This window comes from Bubalus kerabau, chromosome 20, assembly GCF_029407905.1.
Source record: "Bubalus kerabau isolate K-KA32 ecotype Philippines breed swamp buffalo chromosome 20, PCC_UOA_SB_1v2, whole genome shotgun sequence".
Taxonomy (NCBI): domain Eukaryota; kingdom Metazoa; phylum Chordata; class Mammalia; order Artiodactyla; family Bovidae; genus Bubalus; species Bubalus kerabau.
The window spans coordinates 5609614-5635777 of record NC_073643.1 but is presented as its reverse complement, the minus strand read 5'-3'; the positions used below and the strand labels follow the sequence as shown (position 1 = coordinate 5635777).

The following is a 26164-nucleotide window of genomic DNA, read 5'->3' as shown; positions in this document are numbered from 1 at the left end:
TGACAAGGAAGGGTGTGAATGATGTTAAGAAACACTAAAAAGTGACTTAAAAAATTTCATCTCAAAGTCACTCGGCTAAGAAGAGGCGCACATTTCAGCAGAGAAAGGAAGAAGGGATCCAATAAATAACAAACATGTTATGAGAGGCCTCCAACTTTCATTTCCTTCTGTCCTTGATTTGACTTCAGCACTGGAGTTAAACACGCATTTCAGGTCATGTAAAGATCAGTACAACGTAAAAAAATAGAAGATTCAAATCTCAGCGTTTTCCAACTTTCAGTTACCCCAGCCCCTAGTTTGTCGAAAGATCAACACTGCTCTGTCCAAAAATCCAAAAGATCAAGGCAGTAACATGAGCTAGTGTACAGTTTTGACTTCTTCACAATGGTAATTACAGATAATTCTGCAATTATTGTAAATTCCATTGTGTCACACATACATATTACAAAGAATCAACTTTACGTCAAAAAATAAACTGAAGCATATTTATTTATAAAAATAATTTCTACATCAATTGTATGTCTGCTATTTGATCATCATTTTGACCCATATATAGGTGAATATGGGATTCTCAGGTGGTGCTAGTGGTAAAGAATCCGCCTGCCAATGCAAGAGACACAAGACACTCAGGTTTGAGCCCTGGGTTGGGAAGATCCCTTGGAGTAGGAAATGGCAACCTACTCCACTATTTTTGCCTGGAAAATTCTACGGACAGAGGAGCCTGGCGGGTTAGTCCATGGGGCTGCAAAGAGTTGGACATGACTGAGCGCACACAAGTAGGTGAATATGAATACACACACACACACACACACGCGTGGATTCACCTGTGTGTGTGTGTGTGTGTGTGTATAAAATATTTGCACATTGAAAATCAGATATTTCATAAGTGACATCCAGTCTGAGTCTCAGTCCTTCTTGATCTGCCAGTACCAACTCCTGTGTGGTGCTGAAAAATTAGACTAGAATTTAATGGTTTCCATAGCAATGCCAAGTCCACTTCTTGGCAGAGTGTATGCTCTTAAATAACACCTATTAGAAGAATGAATGACTTTTAGCAAGAAACATAAAAAACATAATCTTTGAACAATGGGCTGCTCCAGAGTTCCAAGTAGCCCCAACAATTCTACACACTCTTCATTCAGGGGCAGAGGGGTACTACTCTATTTAACTTAAGTCGCTAAAGAGCTTATGGCAATCATTTATAAACCCTCTGCCTGGCTTGAGATTTAAGTACCTTCTAATGTCCATGAAAATTAACTCCAAGGAACTATCTATAAATCCTTTGCATAGAGTGGGTCTTCCTTATGTGACATATTTCCTGAAATACAAAGACCAGTGGCTAGAGTATGGCCATTTTTGCCCACATATGAAAAATTATTAACAGGGGAACTGCCTTGATTTGGACAAGGTGGTTTAAGAGAATTGTAATCAAGAAATTGAAAGACTCAGATTTTCTACTCATAAAATGTACCTCTTAAATTCACTAGATCTATCTGAATGTTAAAGAACGAACTTTCATTATTGCTGTTGTCTTTTATTTTTATGTTTTAAAGAATGAACTTTCTGATTATGTCTATGGCATGTGGAGGCTTAACTTACATTAATTAAATTTTCAAAATATTATTGCATTGTAAAGTACCCAAAGTGATTATAGTTTAATTAGAATTCATATATTTATATGTAAATAAAGACAACTCCTGGGTAAATTAAAAGCAAAGAAACAGGAAACATTTTCCCAGGATTAGAAAATCAAACTTCTCATTTCCCTGGTGCCTTATATGATGTCTGGCTCTTGGTGAGGATACAGTAAATATTGCTTGACTCGAAGAAGAAAGGAGGCAAGAAAGAATGGAAGGAAGGAAAGGAAAGAAGAAAAGGAAGAACTCTTCACAAATGGAATGTCCTGTGGAAAGTGCTATGAGACACTAGAGATGGTACCTGGCGAAATCACTGTGAACTTGGTTTCCAACTACAAACTCCATGGTTTATCGTGTGTTCCTGGATAATCTTATAACTGAAACCACTATTGGGATCCACAGTAATATCTAATTATTAAAAATCAATCAATAAAATAATGCTTTAAACACACTTTTTAACCTTAAACCATGCAAGACCATAACGAGTTACTGAGTAGGATAGAACGGTTGAAAAGACAGGACAAAGGCGCAGGGTTCGAGCTGTAGTAATTGTTGCCATAAACTGAACACTTCAAGCCCGTGTGTGTGTGTGGCTTTGACCTTGATAGATGTATAAATTGCTTTCATTTCTAGCCATGTAACTGATTATTTGTATCCATGAAGGAGCTTATTTACATGGCAGGAAGCATATGGAATCAGTATTGCTGCTGAGATACAATTTGCTTTCATCTTCCATAATATTAATATACCAAGACGGCTGTACTGGTTCCAAAATGGATCTGCTGGTTCATAGTCAACTGCAAGAAGAAACAATGCAGGTTGATATATTTCCAATTCGGATCTTCATTTGTAAGGAATCAAAAGTTACATGTGCATTTACAAGTTAAAAAAGCTCACAACCTAAAACATGTCCCTTAACTCGTCATTTAGTAACAACTTGTGAAAATTGTAGAATTTAGTCTTAAGAAACCTATTACAATATGAAATCTATTTTGGTCAAGTTATTACTATAGTTTCATATTTTCTATACATTTAAAAATTTTTCAACTTTGAGGTAACTGAACAGGGTACATCATTAGTTAAACGGCAAATAGTAAAAAAAAATTGTCTTGTTATTTCATTATATTTTGCCCCAGACAATAATGTCAAAATGATTATTTTTAATTCATAAGGAAATTCTTAGGATCATTTATTCAAGGAAATGGGCTATGGCATTAAAAAGTTTGGGAAACTTTTATCTTGTGCAATAAAATTTTTAAGGCAAGTGACTGTTTGGTGGCTATTCAGGTTGTAAATGAGAGAAAAGCTCAGGGAATCCTCTCTTCAGATTCCTGTCCTATGACATGAATGGGACATCCAGGGGTCACTGGCACCTGCACTGCCTAAGTATTTTATATCTTAACTCAATCTGTTCTTCAGCACATACTGGTAGTTCAGGACAGAGGGAAAAGCTCAAAGGTTTTCCTAGGGTCTTAGAAATAAAGAACACCAGAGCCTTCGTGTTTATATTCTACCCTCTCTGCTTCAAAGTCTATTCTTTTCACTGTGTCACATTATATTTACCTCACCTTTCTATGAAAGGCTATTTTTATCTGGCATTTCAGAATCTCTTTAAAGCCTCCCACTAGAAAAAAAAAATCTGTTCAGTTATGTATTCAAAGTCTTAATTCATAACTGAAAATAACATCCTTTCTCCAGCTCATTTCAGATAACTCCAAATTGTCCAAGCAGCAAAATCATGAGTGATAAGAAGTAGCTAATAAAACAGAAAAATTCACCTGTTATCAAAAGTTTCTTTTAAAAATATTTCCTCATAAGTGAATCAAAATCTCTCTGATTTATTATTCCCAGGGATTAGGCATCTTCAAATGATGCACGGCATGTCTGTAAATTTTTCTCTGTGATGGTGTAAATGTCTCAATTTATATGCCATAGAATATTTCTAAGAAGGAAGATGCTCCAGTTTATTAAGCAATGAATGGCTCCTTTCACCTTTGGAGAGAACATTTTTCATGACATAACTTGAGAACATTCTTTAAGGATTCCATATTTAAGAGTTAAAACCAGGGATTCTGAACCTTTCAGAGAACTCTGACTTTACTAAGTTCCTATTATTCTGTGGGCTTCCCTGGTGGCTCAGATGTAAAGAACCCACCTGCCCTTGAAGGAGATGTGGGTTTGATCGCTGGGTTGGGAAGATGCCCTGGAGAGGGAAATGGCAACCCACTCCAGTACTCTTGCCTGGGAGATCCCACGGATGGAGGAGCCCAATGGGCTACAGTCCACGGGGTCACAAAAGAGTCAGACATGACTTAGCAACTAAACAACAACATTATTCTGTGGAACCCCCCATCCCTTCCTGCTCACAATCAACTGAAGCCCAATCTTGGCGTGAGATTATCTCCTTGTTACTTAGCATCTTGTACAAAGACGATGTAGACAGACAATCAGATGTCTCATCTGAGAAAACAAAATCCATGCACTTAATGAGGCAAGTCAGTTTCTTTCACACAGAAGGGACGGATGTCCAGTGAGCTTCACTGACTTGAAGCCAATTTCAGAGATCTGTTACAGGCATTGCCAGATTTAAAACCCAAGTCTTCAGGATCTCAAAACTGATTTTTCTGACCATGTGCCTGCTAGAGTATTTGTTTCAGAGGACAGGGTTTGGTGGGGACTGAGTCATTATCTCCTACACATCCCTGATGGCATCTCTGCCCCTTTTCATATACAGTCAAATGAGTACCAATCAAGGGAAATTCAGGCAGGCAGGGTGGCCCCCCCAGAGCTCAGCTTGAGAGGAAGATAAAAGTGAAATGAAAGGAAGAGCTCTCTCTCAGCAGTTGGTTGTGAATTCTATTTAGAGAGAGATCTGCCTTTACTTTGAAAGTCAGACCCCAGACCCCGAGGTAATGCCCTGAATGAGGCGAGGGAAGAGCTTTGTGGCTCTGGGGTCCCCATGATGCTCTGGAAGGGGCAGGGTGGACCCTTTCCTTAACCTGCACACTCTGTTCCCAGTTAAGGGAGCATCCCCTAGCTGAGCATCCCAGCCTTTGGGGATCTGGCCTCCGGCACTGCCCTCAGCTTCTACACCTATCCTGACCTGCAGCTCCCACAGCTCAAGCCCAGCGAAAGTGTTTGCCTTTCCTCAAACATCTAGAACACTTTCCTGTCTCTTCACTTTTTACAGGTTTCAGGGCCGTCTCATGGTTTCTTTAACTAGAAATTCCAGCTGTGCTTCAAAATTCAGTCTAAATGTAGGTTTCTCCAGGATATTCTCCTTGACTCCTGATTGTGATGCCTTTACGCTCTTCTAGTATTCTGTTCCTACTTCTATTATAGCACTGAGAAAACTCTAATGCAGTCAATAACTTGCATATTTATTACTCAGTGTATGCCTCTGGAGGCTTGGGATCATGCCTCATTCCACTTTGCATCCCTGGCATGCAGCACCATACATGGCCTATAGTTAGCACTTGACAAATGATGAATGTGTGAGTGAAATAGTGAAACGTCCCAAGGAAGAGGCTGGTCTGTGATTGTCTATGTTTGTTGTGACTTTGGGCAAGTCACAAACTCTATATGATCGTCTGTAGGTAATTATTGAGAAATAATTGTGAATCCATGCCAAGGGATGACATATTTCATGGGAAGGGGTTCTTATATTTGAAGAGCTGAAAGAATGAGGATCTTGCATTTTGAGGGCTTTTAAAAAGTGTGATGTCAGCCAGCCAGCTGACACACAGGGCCATCCATCTTTCTTGCACAGCACATCTCCCTCTTCTAATGGTGCTGTTTCTGGTACCCATGCTAGGACCTTCTTCATCTTTATGCATCTTTATTTCAACTTGCAATTGCTGCCCAAGTAACCTCAGTTCCTACAGTCCTAATTCACAAGACTCCTGACTATCTATTTTACAAACCTAAAGAAAAACTTAGCCAAATTAAGCCAAGAGGGATGAGTATGGTATAAAATACAAGCTTTGCTTGCAATCTCATAAAGACACCAAACTTTTATGAATGTCTCAAATGCCTGTTTTTTCTAGTTGGATTGACATGAACAGAAGAACAAACAGGAAATTAATGCTGAAGATTCTCAGGACAAAGGAAAAGTGTTTTACAGGATCCCAAACAAGGTAATTTTATCCTTCCCATTATTATCTTGTATGTACCTACAAATCAGAACAGGAAAAGGAATTCTTGAAAAAAATTAACTAAGATGAAATAAGATACTGCATTCATTCATCACTGAAATTCAACTATAAAGAAGTTAAAGTCACCCCGTAAACTCCAGATAAAAGGCTCATAACTCATTTCCACTGGAGGGTAATAAGACTAGCTGTTCTTCCCATGAGTGGAGGGAACAAGTGTGGTCTTGTAGGAAGAAAACTCAAGGTGAATAAAACATAGTTCCACTGTTTCTGGGAGATGAGCTCTGTAGTTTAAGTGATATGACATCTCTGTGTTCGTGAACTTTTAGTCATAAGGGAGAAGTATTCCTTCTCCAATCTTGAGTACATAAACACAAAGTCCTTTCACATTTCCTAATTTCTTAAATACCTTAATTATTTATGTCTAGCTTCCTTTATTTTCAGGTTATTTCTCTGTGTGTCTATATTATACATATTTGTTGATTCTTGTCTTTTCCATCCAATTAATTTTGGTTTATATGTATTGTCTCTGTGGCTTCTGAACAGTTGCAAATTCATTCCTCAGCTTATTGGGATTCCCAGGTGGTGCTAGTGGTAAAGAATCTACCTGCCAATGCAAGAGATGCAAGAGACATGAGTTCCAGCCCTGGGTCCAAAAGATCTCCTGGAGGAGGGCATGGCAACCCACTCCAGTATTCTTGCCTGGAGAATCCCATGAACAGAGGAGCCTGGCGGGCTACAGGCCAAGGGGTCGCAAAGAGTCAGACACAACTGAAGTGACTTAGCATACACACACAGCTTATTACACCAGAATACAACAGTTGAGATTTTCCACTAAACATCATCTATAGCTTTTAGATTCAGACAAAGCCTAAAGCCAGAGACAGAATGAACAAAACTCAACATGCTACTCTAGTCCTCCTAACAGACACCCCATTTTACCCTTTGAAATACAAAGGTAAAAATTCATCATGTTGCATTTGCTTTCTGAATATATCATTGTTTAGATGTATCACAACTTAGTTCAGATAAGCCAAAAACATATTAGTAACCAACCCACACCTTTCTAAATAAGAATCAATGTTACCATGCTCAAACTGAATAGGCTATCTTTAGACCTATTATATTTTGATTTAGGGCTTATAGAAAATGTTTTATGAAATCTTTTCTAAGTTCCTTTAATAAAAAAATTATTATGAAAAAACAGCAAATCTCAAAGAATAAACTAAATCTGGCGCATGAGCAAAGGAGCAATAAAAGCATAAAAATCATTCACCAAATTAGAGTCTTAGACAAACTTTATTTTGGTGTGTCAATATACCAATATTCATGGTTCATGTTAGAATCACTAACATTTCTACAGATGAGTAATTATGGTATTAGTATTTTTCACTCATTCAGTCAACATGTCTTGAGTGCATAGGGATTAAAGTTCAAGTCACACAGCCATTTATACAAACATTTCCCAGAATCACACAGTTCAGAATAAAAGATAATACTGTATTGTATACTTGGAATTTGCTAAGAAAGATCTTAAATGTTCTTACCATACACACACAGAAATAGAACTGTGTGAAATGATAGATAAATTAATTAGCTTGATTGTGGTAATCAGTTCCTTTTACATATGTTTAATATATACCTTTATATATATATATATATATATAATATCACATTTTTATATATCACACTATACATACAACTTTATATAATATTTTAATAAAACTGGGGAAAAACAGTGACTGAATTACTGGTAGTAGAATTGGAGTAAGGAGCATTTTTATGTTTTATTATATATATTCTTGTTTGACTACTTTTAACTACGTTTAACTAGAATATTATTCCTTAGCAAGGTAGATAGATAACAGATATGTAGATGATGGATAGATGGATAGATAGATAGAATATGAATGCCTCCTGCCTACTATAGGATAATTAGACAAAGGCTTATGAGCATTTTAAGGTTATATTAAATATTGCCACATTGCTTTATTATGGTGCCAATAAAGTCTAATTTGTATGTTTTCTTTTTCAAATCAAACTTCAAGTTAGATTTTAGCAAGGGCTGTTACTAGACCAGAGATGGCCTTGCTCCTAGGCCTAAAAGTTTCAGACCATAAACATTCAAGCTCTGTATTTCTGACTAAAGGCATTTAGAATTTTTCCCAGTCCGGGATTCCCCAAAGTTAAGTGCAGATAGAGGATTCAAAGTTATGTTGGTGTATTTCTTGCTGATCTTCTATGACAGTTACAGAAATCACTTGACCAAGTAAAACCTATGTCTTTTGTGGCACTTTAGGAAAGAAAGACTCTAATTCAGAAACAGGGAACATAAGACAACATTTGTGGTTGATGCCTGGAGTTAGGTTTAAAATAACCCCTCCAGTTCATAAAACTCATTCTGAGATATAACTTGAACCCTGAGTTCAAAGTGGAGGCCCCTCCCTGAGCCAGCGTGGGCATCTGATTCCCTCCACCCTCATGCATCTGGGGAGAAGCAGAATGCAGGGCTGAAACTCAGGGTATCTGTAACGATGCCAAGGTCAGGGCCGTGGTCTCCCGACCCTTAGGCAACAACTATATCCCTAGATACCTTTTATAAACCTCAGGCTGTACCCTAGTGGTGGCAAACATGGGCTCAGAAGCCACACCGACTCAGCAGGCCTCCTGCCTTATAGCTCTGTAAACTTGGAAAAGCTACTTAAACCCTCTGTACCTTAGTCTCCTCAACTGTAAGCTAAGGATACCAATAAGATAGTAAACCCCTGTCATATCCTTTGAAATGGGGTCCAAATATGCAATCCAATAACATATGAGCAGGCATCCTTATGAGAGTCACGGGAGGACCAGTTAGCTGGCTGGCTGAGAGCTCCAAAGATCCTGAAGCCAACCCCCTATCACACTAGGTCCAAATTCGTAGGGTACCATGTCACAGCAATGAGTTTGCTCCAAGGACCAAGTTACATTACTGATAGGAGATGTATCAGTACATGTTTAGAGAGTGAAGCAATTAATATCACTGCGCAAAGCTGTTAGAGCTTAAAATTGATCAAGAATTCATTATATGACTTATGATTGGTGCTATTATTCACATTTCGGTCTGTTAGGTTTTTCTTCCAACCTTATGTACATTATAAACACAAATTTATTACTGTAAAATTTTCAAAAGTGATGATTTGGAAAATTTTGAGTAAAGAAGAAATCTTTGGTGAATTTTATGCAGATTCTTTCTCTGACTGTCTCAGCAACATATATACTAGTGTCTCAGACAGCTCTTCAGAATTAGTTCTGATTCAGACAATGTGAATATTAGACCAACAAAAAGACAAAAAAACCTAGTGATTGATTCTAGTATGGAAAGTGAGGGGCTTCCCTGGTGGCTCAGAGGGTAAAGCATCTGCCTGTGACGCAGAAGACCCAGGTTCGATCCCTGGGTCGGGAAGATCCCCTGGAGAAGGAAATGGCAACCCACTCCAGTCCTCCTGCCTGGAGAACCCCACAGACAGAGGAGCCTGGTGGGCTACAGTCCATGGGGTCTCAAAGAGTCGGACACTACTGAACGACTACACACACATGGAAAGTGAGAATGAAAGTCATGGCTCTGGAGAAGACTTTACAGGTGTTTCAGGTGTAACTATTGAATGTAATAACCCACAAAGTATTAGTGAAATAACAGAATTAATTTTTGCCTTGCCAAAATAAAAACTGCCAACCGCTAGCATTAGTCTCTGCAAAAATGCCCTGGACAATAATGAGTTAATACGGTTAAGTGGTAAAGCAGGAGATCCAGATTCAATGCCTGGGTTGGGAAGATCCTCTGGAGAAGGGAATGGCAACCCACTCCAGTATTCTTGCCTGGGAAATCCCATGGGCAGAGGAGCCTGGTGGGCTGCAGTCCATGGAGTCACAAAAGAGCTGACATGACTTAGCGACTAAACAACCACAATGTCAAATGCCTAGAGCAGGGCCTGTTACTGAGTCAGTGGTATAGACAATGCTTGTTATTATCACTGTGGAAGCTTCTTCCATGATCATGACCCTCACATAGCCGCTGCTACACCACCCCCAAGTAGACAAAGGAAGAGCATTTGCCAATGACCAGTAGAAGAAACAGAAAGGAGATTTCCAGTCTTTGTGCAAGGGTCTCCCCGCTAGGCTTTACTGACTGTTCTCCACTCGTCCTGAATTTTCCTTTTGCCAAAAACTATAAACCAATAAACTCTGGGGTGGGGAGGAGGAGGACCAAGACTGGGGGCTGGCATTTAAAAGAGAGTCTCTATTAAAGAGATTGGATGGATATTGAGCACACTGTCCATCCATAAACCCATCACTTGCTTGTCACCCACTGCTCGCTCTGAAGACAGAAGCTCTCCTTCTAATGGGCACCGTGCCTTTCTATTCATGACAAAATACCGTCTTCCTGATATCTACGTGCCAGTAGCTACAGATATTCCCATGAGAGAGTTATAGGATCCCTGCAGGGAAAAGTACTGCTTTGTGTCTAGCAAATTTGGGAAGTGGCAATGGTTCACATCTCCCTTATGAACGTCAGGACATTTAATGTGACACCATTTCAAGTGAATCATGTCCCCACAGATGCCCGTGACCTGTGCCCCAGCCTTCCTTGCTCCAGGCAGGGGACCTAGAATGAAGCCTGGAAATGCTGGCCACACAGAGCTTGCAGGCCCACAGACACAGAAATGAGTCTTGGTTAATGTCATGGCCGTAGAATTAACGTCGTTTCTCTTCAGGAGGCAGTTAAATTTCATAATGCAATTGCAGAAAGAGAAGACATCAGGGCTGAGGGCCTTTACGTGCTTCCTACCTCTTGCTTGTCATACACTAAACAGGACCAGATGTTTCAGCAAAGAAATGAGACCAGTCATCCTGCACTTGATTTGTGGGACCACCCTTACATGAAATGCCAGCGCGTCGCTCCGAAGTTTTAAAAATGATATGTGTAACAAGCGAGATAAGAAATGTGGACATTCCTTCAAGAAAGTCATTAATTATAGGATCCACAGATGGTGAGAAAATGCCTTCCAGGTCAGTGTTGAGAAACGCGGAGATTATTTGCAAAGGGGTGAGAACAAAGGCGGTCTCTTGCCCCTCTGGTGCCTCTGTCCTGAATCGGGAGAATGACGCTGTAGGATGGTGGGCTGGGGGTGGGGGGAATGAGGGTCCAAGAAAGCAGAGACCAGGAGAGGCGACAGATCAAAGGCGCAGGGTCTCAGGATGACCTAGAAGATGCACAGTTTTCAGGGAAGAGCAGTATAGCGAAAAGGAAACACAGGGAGTTAGAGCACACGGGCACTCAGCTCCATGCTTGCCAACGTGCTATTTTGGGGGAAAGAAGAACACGGACAGAGAGGGAAAGGGCTTGAGAGATGGAGATGAAGAGACAGAAATAAACAGGATATGGAAATATACAGGACATGAGACAGAAAAGGCACACAGATGCAAACGCAGAGAGAGAGAGGAAGCAGAGGAATGAGGATGGATTAGTGATCTGCGTTTGTGGTTACTTGCTACATATGGCCAGACCATAATGAACATATAACAGAGGATGAGCTCTGGTCCTGGGAGAGGAATTTCTCTTCCCCTGGTCATCCTTGGTTCCCTTACGACTCTGTGTAAGTGAACCTCTTGCCAAGTTGAGCAGAACAGGTTTCTAAAAATAGAGCATACACTGTTCAAAAAAGGGTTTCCTAAATACAAGTTAATTACTTTATCTTATGCTCAAAAAAAGAAATAGAATTCGAGAGGAAAAAAGTAGCTGGTGACTTAGGATTTTAAATTTCTGATCATTGCCTTATAATTTAGAATGTGACCCCACTGTTAGACTATAACCCTGGGGGTCTTATTCTGCACAAGATGATGGGGACAAAAAGTTTAGGAAAGAGTGGGTTTGCCCAGTTGCAACAGGTTTCCTTCCTTCAGCCCTTCTCAGAGCTGGTCATTCACTTATGGACACTGACTTCTCCACAGACTCGGCCGATGAATGGTGCAGCCGCGGCCCAACAGCTTAATCAGAGAGTCCTTTCTTCTTTGAAGTACTCCTCAGGGTATAAAGTGCACTGGGGAACATACTTCGGGAAACTCTGATCCAATGCAAGCCCTCTCATGTCTCCTTCCTTGCCGCCTACTAGCCAAACATACAAGCCGTCATCAGGCTAATCCTCCTAAATGGACATTTCACGGCATGTTCCCAGGCTTCTGACTCTACTGGGGTTTCCAGTTGCCTAAAACTATAAATCTCAAACTTTCCCAAATGCCTAAAATAACAGAGAAGCCAGCACCACACACCATACCTATTCCCTGGCTTCACAAATCTTCTGGTTCAATATCGATTTCCTTTGATGGCTTATATACTGTGATAGGAGATACACATTCAGAATATCAAGTCCACATTCCTCAGTCAATCAGCGGGTCCCCACCGCACTCAGGCCTCAGCCCAATTTTCTGTTCTACCTGAGTCCTTCCTTCCTGAGTCTGGCTATGGCGCATAAACCAGTCTACAGAAAATGTCATTACATTCTTCCAACCCAGAATGATCAGAGATCTCAATTTCAATTAAGAGAAGAGCCATGTTAGAGAACAGGCCAGGCCCTCAAGAGATAATAAGACAACCCAACAAACAAATGCACCTCTAGTCTGTCTGCACATAACAGATAATGTCTGGCTTTGCTTATTAGCTCTGTTAATCAACCAGGACCACGTTCGGCAGCCTCCTTAGCTTAGAGAATCAGGGATGAGATTTAAAAAGAAAGGTCTGTGTCTTGGGCCACAGAAATGGCAGTACTCAGGAGTTTTAACACAGGGGCATCGTCGAGATAGAACATCAGACGTAGACTCGGACTCACTGGGAGTTGCGCGGTACAAAGTCAAAGGTTTTATACTTTGTTTTTGCTTCACTCTTGTCTAGTAATAGAAAATTCAGTGGGATAAAACACTAGTTAATTTATATAAAACAAATAGAATAACATATGACTGTCAGAGCCGTAAGCATGAGCAAATATGCCAGATGCTGCTTCTGAAAATGCCACATGACAGTAAATTTTCGTCGCATCAGTTCACCCCAAGCAGTCTATCTTGAGGGATTTTCCCTCCAGGTTTAGCCTGAAAACAATGAGAGAAGGTGTGGCTGGGGGAGATGGTTCCTGTGACTTTCCTTTGTTTCATTTCCCCAGGAAGAGAAAAATCTTTCCATAACGCAAACAGACATAAAATAAATCTTAATATTAAAATATTCACACACAAATACGGTTTCTAAGTCTCTCATTCGTAATCATGGTTTTGAGAATTTCACTGAAAATAAAGACTGCTTAAAAAAATACAGAAGGTTAAATTCTTGGAATCAACTGTTTTTTAAGAATTTCATGGAAAGGATTCAATTCCGCCACACGTGCTTCCTGTGCACTTAGTAACAGTTCCCTCTGTTTGAAATTCCTCAATTATTGGAACTGTAAAGCGAGAAGTTCTGCTAGGAAGAAAACGTTGCCTTTGCCTCTGCAGATATGACCTCTCCCAGGCCCTCCTGGCTCGCTCACAGAAGATGACCTACTTTTTCTGAGATTAAAGTTTTCAGACACGATCTATTTCCACTTCGTCCAAACGCAAGACTCATCTCTGTCCTCATCTACCCTCTCTGTCTCCTTTCTTGGAGGAAGAAGTGATTATAGACTAGGTTTCCAAGGCCAACTGTCCCACTGGCGCCCTGGATCTGTGCCATATCTGCCCCCTGGAGTCAGGGTGTGTGTGTGTATAATTTGTTACTTTTCCCATATAATTTTTTAAAGTTGATATGTAGTATTTTCATCTTTATTCAATTCAAGAAATCTTCTTTTTCTTGGCTGTGAAGCATGCAGGATCTTAGTTCCCTGACCAGGGATCGAACTGGCGCCCCATGAAGTGGAAGTCAGGAAACTTAACAACTGGACCACCAGGGAAGTCTCAGGATGTGTGTTGAATGGCATCTCAAACACACTTCCTTACACCTCTAATACCTCCCTCCTCCTTTCACTAAAACCATAAATACTCTCAAGCCTTTGATTTCAAGTTTTTGATTTCAAAACCTCCTTCTGTTCACTACATGATTCCAGAGCAGGGTTTGCCTATCTCCCAATGTTCAATCTTAAACTTCTAGAAAGGGTGGGCTATACTAGCCTGCCTCCCACTAAATTTCCAAATGCTTCTTCGCCTGCCCTCCGGCTGAAACTATTTCCCTGAAGGTCAACAATGACCTCAAATTACTCAATGCAATGCACTGTTTTCTGTCTTCAAATACAGTTGGCTCTCCATGTTCAATCAAGCTTGGATGGAAGAAATTTAAGAAAAAATATTGGCTCTGTGGTTGGTTGAACCTGTGGATGGGGAAACTGTAGAAATGGAGGACTAAGTCCCTGTAAGAGCCTTGAGCACTCCAGGCATGCATGCCTTGTGGGGGGGCGGGGGGGGGGGCGGGGAGGAGGGAGGCATTCCGGAGCCTATGCCCCTTGTATGCAGAAGGGTGATCACACCTTACACACTTTCTAACACATTAACTACAAACTTCTATTTATTGACAGCTTCTAATATCTTTACTGATATTTCTCCCAGCAATCTTGATTCCAGTTTGTGCTTCATCCAGCCCAGTATTTCACATGATGTACTCTGTATATAAGTTGAATGAACAGGGTGACAATATGCAGCCTTGTCATACTCCTTTCCCAATGCGGAACCAGTCTGTTGTTCCATGTCTGGTTCTAACTGTTGTTTCTTGACCTGCATACAGGAGGCAGGTATGATGCTCTGGTATTCCCATCTTTTAAAGAATTTTTTATAGTTTATTGTGATCCACACAGTCAAAGGCTTTGGCATTGTCAATAAAGAGAAGTAGATGTTTTTCTGGAACTCTTGCTTTTTTGATGATCCAACGGATATTGGCTATTTGATCTCTGGCTCCTCTGCCTTTTCTAAATCCAGCTTGAACATTAGGAAGTTCTCAGTGCATGTACTGTGGAAGCCTGGCTTGGAGAAATTTGAGCATTACTTTGCTGGCCTGTGAGATGAGTGCAATTGTGCGGTAGTTTGAGCATTCTTTGGCATTGCCTTTCTTTGGGATTGGAATGAAAACTGACCTTTTCCAGTCCTGTGGCCACTGCTGAGTTTTCCAAATTTCCTGGCATATTGAGTGCGACACTTTCACAGCATCATCTTTTAGGATTTAAAATAGCTCAGCTGGAATTCTGGGCTCCCCTTGTGGCTCAGCTGGTTAAGAATCAGCCTGCAATGCCGGAGACCTGGGTTTGATCCCTGGCTTGGGAAGATCCCCTGGAGAAGGGAAAGGCTACCCACTGCAGTATTCTGGCTTGGAGAATTCCATGGACTGTATAGTCCATGGGGTTGCAAAGAGTCAGGCCCTGATCAGGGATCTAACCCACATCCCTTGCACTGGTAAGGTGGATTCTTAACCACCAGACTGCCAGGGAAGTCTCTAACCAATTCCTTTCTAAAAAACATACTTTATTGAAGTCCAGTTGACTTACAATGCTGTGGTAGTTTCAGATGTACAGCAAAATGATTCAGTCATCCATACATATATGTTCTCCACATCCTTTTCCATTACGGTTTATCACAGGATATTGAATATAGGTCCCCGTGCTCTGCAGGAAGGCCTTTTTGTTTACCCATCCTGTATACAATAGTTTGCATCTCAAAGAACCCGTCCTCCATGATGTTTTTACCAGTGGTTCCAGATTGACATAATCATTAAACTCTGGCCCTAGCAGGTTTCTGTGGGACTAAATCCATTCTACATCACATACAAGACAATAGGCTCATGTCTTAAATCCTTTCCCAAATTATAGAGTGAGGTCTTATCTAGTAATTCATCCCCTTTGTTCATGTAATGTTGATAGAATATTTTCCATGACAGACTCTGGAAATGCAATATGAAAACCTGACTTCTCCCGTGAAACGACTCTTTGAACCAAGCATAGCTCCTGGGACATGACAGGTGCTGTGTAAATAAGTGTAGAATGGAACTGTCCCCTGTTCTGCTCAGGCTTCCCCTTTGCCCTGAACAACATCACCATCTGGGGAAATGCAAAAAAGTGCAGTGATGAGTAACCCTGATCCTTCTGGGTTTCCCTGCCCTTTCCCAGCACAATCCTGACCCCACAAAACCCCTCTCCCAGTATAAACCACAAAGAAGCGTGGAAGAGATTGGGAGCTACTTTATAGATACTCACATGCCTACTCATAGCAGCCCCAGCTGTAAACGAATTACTCAAAATAGGACTAACACACAGGTACAACGCAAAGATACCAACACTGGAGAGAGCACGACCTTCCTCCAAACCCCACCTATGATTCCTTTAGAGAAAGCACATTGATTAGATAAAGGGCATCAGTTGGCTCCATGACCAGTCAAAGGAAGCAGATACAGGTGGAGACACCTGGGGAGGGGCTCAGAGTCAGAGAGAGAGGAGAGGATGCTCTCACGCTGCCAGAGTTTGATGAATGAAATGGAAAGTGTGGCAGCAGAACCTGCAGTTATTTTCAACAAGGTCAACACGTAGAGCAGCAAATATATTTTTAAAAGAATGAGTTTCCTCTTAATTGTGCGTTTTTTCTTTATTTAACAGATTAAGTTAAAATGTGGCTTTCTGTCTAGCAGCAAGACACACGGCCCATGGCTGTGCTATACTCGTTACAGAGCAAATAAGACTTGATGGAGGGCGGCGGGAGAAGGGCAAGGAAAGGGGGATTTGTTTTCATCTCTGAAGCTGTATTTCTAGGAGGTAGGATGTGAACAGGACTTGGAAGATGGACTTGGGGCTAAGGAAGATTCCAAACAAGGGAGACGGTACAGCAAAGAGACGGAACTCTAGTCTCATCAACTGAAAGGACCCTTCTAGTAAGGAAGAGGCTCACCCTTGTAAGTAATGTCTGTTTCTTCCTTATGTAAACATTCAATCACAATCACGTGGCTCTGGTTTAGGCAGAGATGCAGCAGAAGGGAGGGGGAAACCTGAGGTTCTGCTCTGTTTCCCCATAATATTAAACATCAAGTCTTTGTCTTACTATCAGTCAACAATCATTAAATACTTACTCTACGTTGAGTTAGGGTTCCATGGTTGCAAGGAACAGTGATTGATTACTATTAGTCAAAGCAAAAACATCTGACTGACAAAAGTCAAACATAAAAAAGCAAATGTCTGAGAAGACAGGGAGCAGAGAGGCTGCAAGAATCTAAGTTGAAGACATTGATGGACAGTTAGCTAAAGTCAACACAGACAAAAAAAAAAAAAAAAAAAAAGTCAACACAGACAAATTAAGATGCCTTTTCTCAAGAAACATCTGCTGTTCTTAGACTGGGTCAAGAGTCCACCCTACTCAGATGCTGTGCCCCTTTGATAAGTGATCTGATCAAAACCACATCCAATAGATGAGTTTCCCAATAAGAAGTTGGGGTGAAATCATAAAAAAACAAGGAAGGACTGGTGCTGGGCTGGCAAAATCTGATGGTTCACACCATGCAAATTTCAGAATAGAGAGCGAAAAGAAGTGTCCAACATCACACAGACATGTGGGTGCACACGTGTGTGCCCTTGCTCCATCGTGGTTTTAGACCAGCTGGCGAGCACCCCCGGTCTGCTGAGGTCCATGCTGTCTTTGGCCCTCTCGGTCTTCTTACAGGACCCAAACTCTCCATCTCTGCATTTCATCTTTCCCTACGTAGCTTCAGGCGGTTTCAAAATAAAGAACAAACTTTCCCTAAACAACTTCTTCTGAAAAACAAGTTTCCTTAAAAGGAATGTGGATATGCTGTGCTGTAATGTCAGTAAGTCATTCCAGACTCTGTGACCCCATGGACTGAGGCCCACCAGGCTTGTCTGTCCACAGTATGTTCCAGGCAAGAATACTGGAGCGCTTTACCATTTCCTCCTGCAGGGTAGCTTCCTGACCCAGGGATGGAACCCAGGTCTCCTGTGTCTCCTGCATTGGCAGGCAATCCACTGAGCCACCTGGGAAACCACAGATAATCCATGGTAGGTACCATCAATCCAATTCTGGTAGAATAGAAACCCAGAAACAACTTTAAAATCAAGGGGACATGGTATTTGGATTTCCTGCTCCGGTCAGCGGGCAGTGCCTCTGGAACATGAGGAGGGACCCACAGAGGTGGCAGAAACTGCTATGAATGCTCAGTGTCTTGCTGGCTGAGAGGGTAGGATGGTGAAGCTGGCCAGCGTATCTGAGGCACATAGCTACACTTGTCATGAGACAAAGGAAACAAGATCTTGGCATATAATCCAGCACAGGCACTGGGAAAATAGAGCCAGATATAAAAAGAAACCTAATGGGAAACTGGTTACTCACTCAATAAATGTTAACTGAGCACCTTCTTTGTGGTATCCCTTGGTTCTAGGTTCTGGGGATAGCAGAGAACAAGATAGAACAGATCTGTGTTCTTGCAGAGATTATTAATAGAGAAGGAAGAGAGTAAAGAAAGAAGAAAATAAATAAGAAAAATATCCAGTAACAGTAACAGCTCTGTGTGTCATGGGGAATCAAAATAATGTGAAGCAATGGAGCCTGACTTGGGGATGCTTTTACTCTAGATGGTCAGCAAAAGGGTTTAAACTAGGACTTGACCAGTGAGAATATACCATTCCTGTTCAGACTGGGCAGAGTCGAGGTGAAGGGAACAGCTTTTGCCAAGGCGTCGGTGTGCTGGAGCATCAGAAAGGAGGCCACTGTGGCCGAAACAGGAAAAGGTGAGGAGGAGAGGGGTAGGGGATGAGGTCACAGGTGGGCAGCTGGTCGTAAGGGTGGTTTCTACAGGGCAAACTCAGAGGATGTTTCCAGAAACAGTCACTGCGAATGTTCATTAGGTGGGAGGGGAAATAAGGTCAAGTCAGTAGAGGCCATATCTGTGAATCTGAGAGGTGAGGTAAGGGAGGGCCGGGACCCGGGGATGCAGCAAAAGATGAGATTTCCATAAGGAGGATGCATCTACCCTTGCTGGGGATCAAGAGCCTCCCCATGAACTGCACAGCACCCTAGGAGGACAGGAAGGTTGGGTAGAATAACTGGACATCTAGTGGGGAGTGGGTGAGGGAAGCACAGAAATCTGCGGACTCTAACCGGAGGCAGTCTCGTGTGGAAATCCAGGCACTGCCAGGGCTGCGGTCAGTTGACTCCAGCCCACACCTGGGTGAGCAGTTGATTTCCAGTATCCTCCAAGTGGTGCGCCAAAGCAGTGACAGCCCTCTTAGACCAGTCAAGGGCAGGGCAGGATTGTCTGCGGGGCTCTGGTCTCCGTGGGTCTGACTGTAAGAAGCTGAGGAAGGGTGGGGAATGCGCTAACGGGTGGTGAGTCCACAGACTGTCCTGGAGCCTCTGCCTGGAGTCTCACCACCCATTCTAAACACCAGTTTGCTTTAAAACATCCTCCTTAAGAATAACTACCATTACTCAAGTACATACCAAGTACCATATACCAGGCAAGTGGCAAACGTTATTCCTAATCCTTGCATCCAGCTCTTATAGACAGGAAACAGACCGAAACCCAAACATGATGGGGAATGATTTGAATCAAGTGTTTATGATCACTTTTTCCCATTATGCATGCTAAGTCTCTTCAGTCATGTCCAACTCTTGGCAACCCTATGGACTGTAGCTGGCCAGACTTCTCTGTCCATAGGATTTTCCAGGCAAGAATACTGGAGTGGATTGCCGTGTGTTCCTTCAGAGGCCCTTCCTGACCCAGAGATCCAACCCATGTCTCTTATGTCTTCTGCACTGGCAGGGTTCTTTACCACCAGGGCCACCTGGGAAGCTATATTTTCACATGATAACAGAACATAAAAGCAAATAAATATGGAGTCCCTATGAAAAGAAAAAAGACTTACTCTGTTCTCCTCTATCAACTAATGCATATTTGAAAGTATAATTGCAAGTGTCTAGACCGAGCACAATAAGCCCACAATCCATTCAACCTTATTTGGGACTCGGATGTATACTTTCCCTCTGGTACATTCTGAAGAATATATTCACGTCAACAGGATTTATTCTTTGAGGTTTCTATCACAAAGTGTCATCCTGTGCTACAAAGGTTAAAAAGAGTAATTCAATGAAAGGAAGTTCACTTTCAAAGGTAAGCAAAACAGACAGGTTTTCTAATGCAAATATGTGCTTCTTAAATTAAACTCAGGAAGGGGCCTTGAGGTTAAGGTTTGATGGATTCTCGCTCAGGCTTTAGCACTGAAACCCAACGCCAAACACTACACTCCAGACCAGGACACCACAAAGCAGAGACACCCCACCGGCAGTGGAATATTGTGACGGTGAACCTAGTCTTTAAATACTGTCAGCTGCCAGGTTTAAGAGATAATCAGACCCCAGCGGAAGGGATGAAATGCAAGGGCTGGCCCTAACGATTTCAACATTCTTTTCAGTTTTATGAAAGTATCCTGATCTGTTTCCTAATAAATGAACAGATGCACTGCTCAGAAGCAAAGTGCTCAGAAAAAAGCTGAGGAGTTTCCATTTAGGCCTGCGTGTTGGCTGTTCAGAGGACTCACCATTTTGCTCTCTCGGTGAACTTAGGGTAGAACATGGTTGTTCCCCCAGCCTTGTAGATTTAGGAACTGGACTTTTTCAGCACACACAGGGCTGATCAGAATTCTGGAGACAGATTCAACCTGACTCAACTCACATGAAACCAATGTACAAACCAGAAGGCCAATTTATCTTAGATAACACACATATTATGATCAGCATATTCACGTTTTGCAGAAATAAAAACATGGGAAGTTTGCTAATAAAATGCAGCTTTAAAATGGAAAAACAGACAAAGGGGATTTTTTTTTTTTTTTTTTTCTCAGACCAGGTTGAGTCACATAGCAGAGATCCCTTCTGTATTGGCAAGAATGCTTGGATTTCAGAATTCAAAGTCCCTCCCCCTTGGACAGGCAACACACGTGTGCTCAACTGTCATTCCTTTCTTTAACAGTTTTTTTCTCTAGATAGCTTTGGTAAATCAGTGGTTAAACAAGAGATTCATACGTACTTGAATAAATATTGTTTTTCTATATGAACTGGGAAGATCAGTTAATTTTAAGTATCAGAAGGAAAACTATTTTTTTTTTTTTTTTGCCAAGATGCTGGGGATAACCCACTGTGTTCCCCTTGAAGTCTCTTTCCAATCATATCATGGATATCTGAAGGCACAAGGGTCAAGAGAGCGCAAAACCAATTTGAATTCCTTAAATGACAGGCACATTTAAATCTGAATAAATGGCTATCGAGTGTAAGAATCAGGAAGGACCACCATCAGTACATTTCACCAGAGTACTTGGTCATGCAGTCAGATGTGAAAGTTGGCAAAGTGAAAATGAAAGTGGGCTTCAGGATCATGTTTCCTGGAACAGTATTATTCAGTGTGCAGTCGACAGGCCAGCAGCATCCGCTTCACTCAGAAGACCGTGAGAAATATTGCTTGGGCCCTACCCTAAACCTATTGAGTCTGAACTGAAAGAAAGGAAGAAGGGAGGGGAGGAGGGAGGGAGAATGACCCGCCAGAGGATTTTTTATGTATGCAAAAGTCTGAGAAACAGTGCCCTAAAGTACAACTTGAGAAAGAAATCCTATACAAAATAATCAGTTGGTCAAACAATGAAAATAAACCAATAAACAAAAACCAATAATCTAAGCAAGCCCAAAAACAAATGAAACATCCCCAACTGTCTCGTTATCTCTAGATACAACTTTTCAGAAATGAGTCCACGTGAAAGGATCATGGCAACAAAGTCAGAAGTGAGTGGCCAAGGATAACTGCGTATGAGGATACAATCGAAACCTGGAAGAGATGATTTCAGACTTTAAGACAGTTTGAGTTTCTATAAGCCCAGTTTCCTAAACTCCCTGAGATTCATTCTTCAAATGCTCTTGATAGCAAAGAATTCTTTGCCCTAACAAGCGCTTCACCATACTGAAGACGATCTTAAACCAGAAGTCCATGCAGGGCACAGATGGGGTGGAAGGAAGGACACTAACCCTCTTTAGCATCTGCTCTACCGCTGCTGCGGGCCCTCACTCCCATTTATCACACTCACACGTATCACTTCAAGTGTCACCTCGACCTGTGTCTGCTGCTGGACGCACTCCCCACTCAGCCCCTCTTCCTTGCCCACAGCACATCTTCATCTAGGGGTCCACTGTCACCCCAAAGTTAGGTCCCAAACTGGAGCACTGTCTATTTTCAGATCGTTCTCCGCCCCTCTCTACAGCCTCTGCTTCATCTACTGCTCTGGCCTTTTTCTAGTCCCTGATATGGAGGAGCCTGGAAGGCTGCAGTCCATGGGGTCGCTGAGGGTCGGACACGACTGAACGACTTCACTTTCACTTTTCACTTTCATGCATTGGAGAAGGAAATGGCAACCCGACTCCAGTGTTCTTGCCTGGAGAATCCCAGGGATGGGGGAGCCTGGTGGGCTGCCGTCTGTGGGGTCACACAGAGTCGGACACGACTGAAGCGACTTAGCAGCAGCAGCAGCAGTCCCTGATGTCTTGTGCTTTCCTGCCCATGCTCACTCAGGCTTAGCTTGACATCCTAAATGTTACCTCTCTGCACCACTACCCTTTACAAAATACTAGTAATCAATCCAAACATTTCTTTCTATGTAGGTTGCTTCACTCCCAGTGAAACAACTCGTAATTGCTTCCTTCTGCCAACTGCATCAAGATACTTACTAGTCTGTGTGGCTTCCTCTTCACTTGTCATTATTGTTTCTTGGAAACAACTAAACATCCAGTGTTAATTACTGAGTGATCATCAGCTCACTCTCAAAAGTATTTAAGAATATGTGGCACTTCAAACCTCCCCCCCCAAAAAAAAACTCATTCCTGGGTTTTTCTAGGAACAGGAAAACACAGGACAAGCATAAACATGCACACACAGACACACAGGGATTTTAAAGGCAGGTTTGGAATTGTATTGCAGCACTGTCTTATGCCTTACTTTTAAAACCTAACTATATGCCATTTTCTCTATTCAATACATCTATATGCATTGATTTCATGGCTGCATAGAGGTTTTTTGTAAAGATAAACTAACATTTATTTAATCTACTCCAAATATTTTATTGCTCAAAATCTTGCCTATTAAAAACAGTGCTGCACCTATGTACAAATATGCTTTAACCCCTTGGCAGCTATTTCTTGAATTGAACTTACTGTATAACAAGGTATGCACATTCTTAAAAATTTTGATACAGCCTTTCAAACTGAGATCCAAAAGTTACTTATGAGTTAATATTCCCCTGAGTATGAACAGTGTGTTGCTGCTGCTGCTGGTACCGCTAAGTCGCTTCAGTCGTGTCCGACTCTGTGCAACCCCACAGATGGCAGCCCACCAGGCTCTGCCATCCCTGGGATTCTCCAGGCAAGAACACTGGAGTGGGTTGCCATTTCCTTCTCCAATGCATGAAAGTGAACAGTGTTAGGAGTAGCTAACTCCCTGTAACTCAATGTACCCAGGCTATTAAGAAATGTTTTTGTAAAATAATCTCTCACTGTTATTTTCTCTTACTGGTCACCATTTCTTCAATTATTAATGACATAATTTTGCGTGCCTGTTAGCTATATCTTTTTTTTTTTTCATTTGTGAGTTTTTGTCCCTTTTATTATTGGAGTGTTTTCTTTTTGTCCTATTGAATAGTAGGAGCCTATTTTATTTCCAGAATGTTAAACCTTTGTAACATTATGTTGCAAACTTTTATAAGACTGTTTACTTGCTTTTTACTTTAAATTATAGTAGAATTTTGCTAAATGAAGATGTATAAATATACCTGTAGTCAAAAAGTGGGAATTATATTTAAAATAAAGAATTTGAAGTCTATCATTCATTTATGCTTTACGCCTTGAGAATGATTCTTATAAATCTACTCCCTATATAAATATTAAACAATGGTTCGCTTTTTTTTTTTTCTGCCCTCAAAGGCCTGAAATAGTACTGAGCTCTGGGAACCCAACCAATTCCATCTCCCACCCATTCTTTATTTTAGCAAAGTCTGACTCTTGGCTGTCTGGTCTCCCCCAAGGCATACCTCACACCTCTGTTATGTCTTTGCTCTAATTCCAGCAGGAATGCCTGCCCATCCTTCCCCAACTTCGCCAATAAGCCAAATGCCCGATTCCTTTGTTCTCCTTCAGACTGACCCCAAAGCCTCTTCTCCCTTCATAGCTCTTCTTGCCCAAACAGCCCTTGTCTCTTCTCTTTAAGTCAATGCCACACAATTTAGCATCTAATTACCTCATTTTATTCCATGTATCAGCTCTGTTTTCTTAAAAAAAAAAAAAAAAAATCAGTGTCTGAAGAGCAACAATCATGGCATAAACCTCCTTCTGTCTTGAACTAACTGTTCAAGACCTGGATCCTTAGACTCTCTAATCAATAGAAATTGATGAGAGGCCATTGGAGAATTTCAGGCAAGGCTTTAAGGGGGCTTGGGCCCAGGCTCAACCCTTGGTGGTTCAGATGGTAAAGAATCCGCCTGCAACATGGGAGACCCGGGTTCAATCCCTGGGTGGGGAAGCTCCCCTGGAGGAGGGCATGGCAACCCACTCCAGTATTCTTGCCTGGAGAATCCCATGGACAGAGGAGCCTATCAGGCTACAGTTCATGGGGTCACAAAGAGTTGGACATGACTCAGTGACTGAGCACAAGGGCCCAGGCTCCAGGGAGCTGAAGCAAGAGTCAGGAGTGCATGCCCCTCCTCTGCTCAGGTCCTTAGGCGGGCAACAACAGGGCGGAGGTCCAGTGGGGCAGCAGAGGCAGCGTGGGTGGTCTGCCCACCCCTCAATGGCGCTGTGTGCAGGCATCGTGTGCAGCTCCCCGCTTTGGCTTCCAACCTCAGAAATGGCGTTGGTGTGTGGCCTTTTGGTATCTTCTTGTTTGCAATTTGTCCTAACTGCACACACACACAATTATTTTTTAGTCACGTATGGCTTCTATGTATCCTGGTGCTGAAGGAGACCTTTCTCCAGGTGCAAGCAACTGCAGTAAAATGTCCCTAGTCCCAGCTGTTCTCAAACCGCAGCCCCCCTCATACAGAGCCAGCCTAAGGAAAGGCTCCATGAACGGGCACTGACTGACACCTTGGATTTCACATTCAGAACTTCCATGTTCCAAACCCCTCCTTAATAGCTATAAGATATGAAATAAACTGGTATAGCACTGGGCTATAAGATGTTACAATTCAACCATGCACAAACACTGAAAAATCTTACTTCCTTCTCTTCTAAAGAGTCTTCAGACCAAACAAACATGGAGGTATGAGAGACGCAGGTGTAAACAGACACTTGTTTTTTAACTAAGTCAATGTTGACTTGACAGTAAACATGCGAAGGAGCAAGAATAAAGCAAATACTTTCCAGAACAAAAAAAAAGCCAAACACATAGAGGAGAGTTTCACCTTTACAATTCCTTCCTAGTTTTCTGTGTATCTTTGGCATTGAAAGTACAATATTATTTTGAAATTAAAAAGGGACAAAGAAAACTGCAGCAGAAGCACAGATAAATATGGAGCAATTTCATTCGACTCTTCAGAAGATTGTGCCGTCAATTAAAGGATGTTTTGAGAATGAGAGCATCGGCTCCTCCCTCACGGAAAACTGACCAGCATTGCCACGTGCAGGTCATTGTTGCAGGTTCTGAAAGCAGGATGAGGAAGAAGAGGACAAGGATTCTTTCCCCTGGGGGCTGATTTTTTGGTGAATACCAAAAGAAAGAAAAATGGTTCCGTGCCCAGAAATTGTCTATCAGTAAGTGTTACCAGAGTTCAGGACATGCAACAACTTCCATGCCATTAGCTGACACTTATCAAGCACCTACCAGATGCTGGGCAAGGACTGAGGGCCACTCAGCTGGAAGACCTTTGAGATGGTCCATGTGTTTTGAGCATGCGGATGTAGGTGATAGAAGCTATCACAGTTGGAAGATGAACAAATAAGCACAACTAAGTTCAGAAATGTTATGTGTGAGCAAGTTTGAGGATATCTGAAAACTCAGTGTAAACTGGAGAAACTAAGAAACCTCAATTCTTTCATTCCACAATGAAGAGTCTGGAAAATTATCTGGTTAAAACCCAACACCACACCCAGAGCCAGCGCAGGCCTCACTCAAAGTGTTTCTAAACACGAGCTACAGCTCTCAGAAAGCAGGGGCTGGTTCTCTGTAAGCTGGCTGGAAGAAAATAGCACCCCTCCCTCCTCTAATTTAGTTACTTTGGGAGACAAAAAGCATCCAGGGAATGTAAATGGGGAAAGTGCAAGTATTGTGAAATATAGCAATGTAAAAACCAGACAATTTCTGAATAGATTCAT

At 41.9% G+C, this 26164-nt stretch overlaps 1 protein-coding gene and 1 non-coding gene across 9 annotated transcripts in view; one reads left to right on the top strand and one right to left on the bottom strand.

Moving 5' to 3' along the window:
- Positions 1 to 26164, bottom strand: part of RBMS3 (RNA binding motif single stranded interacting protein 3) — an 814140-nt gene that overhangs the window by 771325 nt on the left and 16651 nt on the right. The window lies entirely within an intron of this gene.
- On the top strand, positions 9159 to 9230 carry TRNAH-GUG (transfer RNA histidin (anticodon GUG)). The gene has a single exon. It is a non-coding gene; the product is annotated as a tRNA-His (tRNA).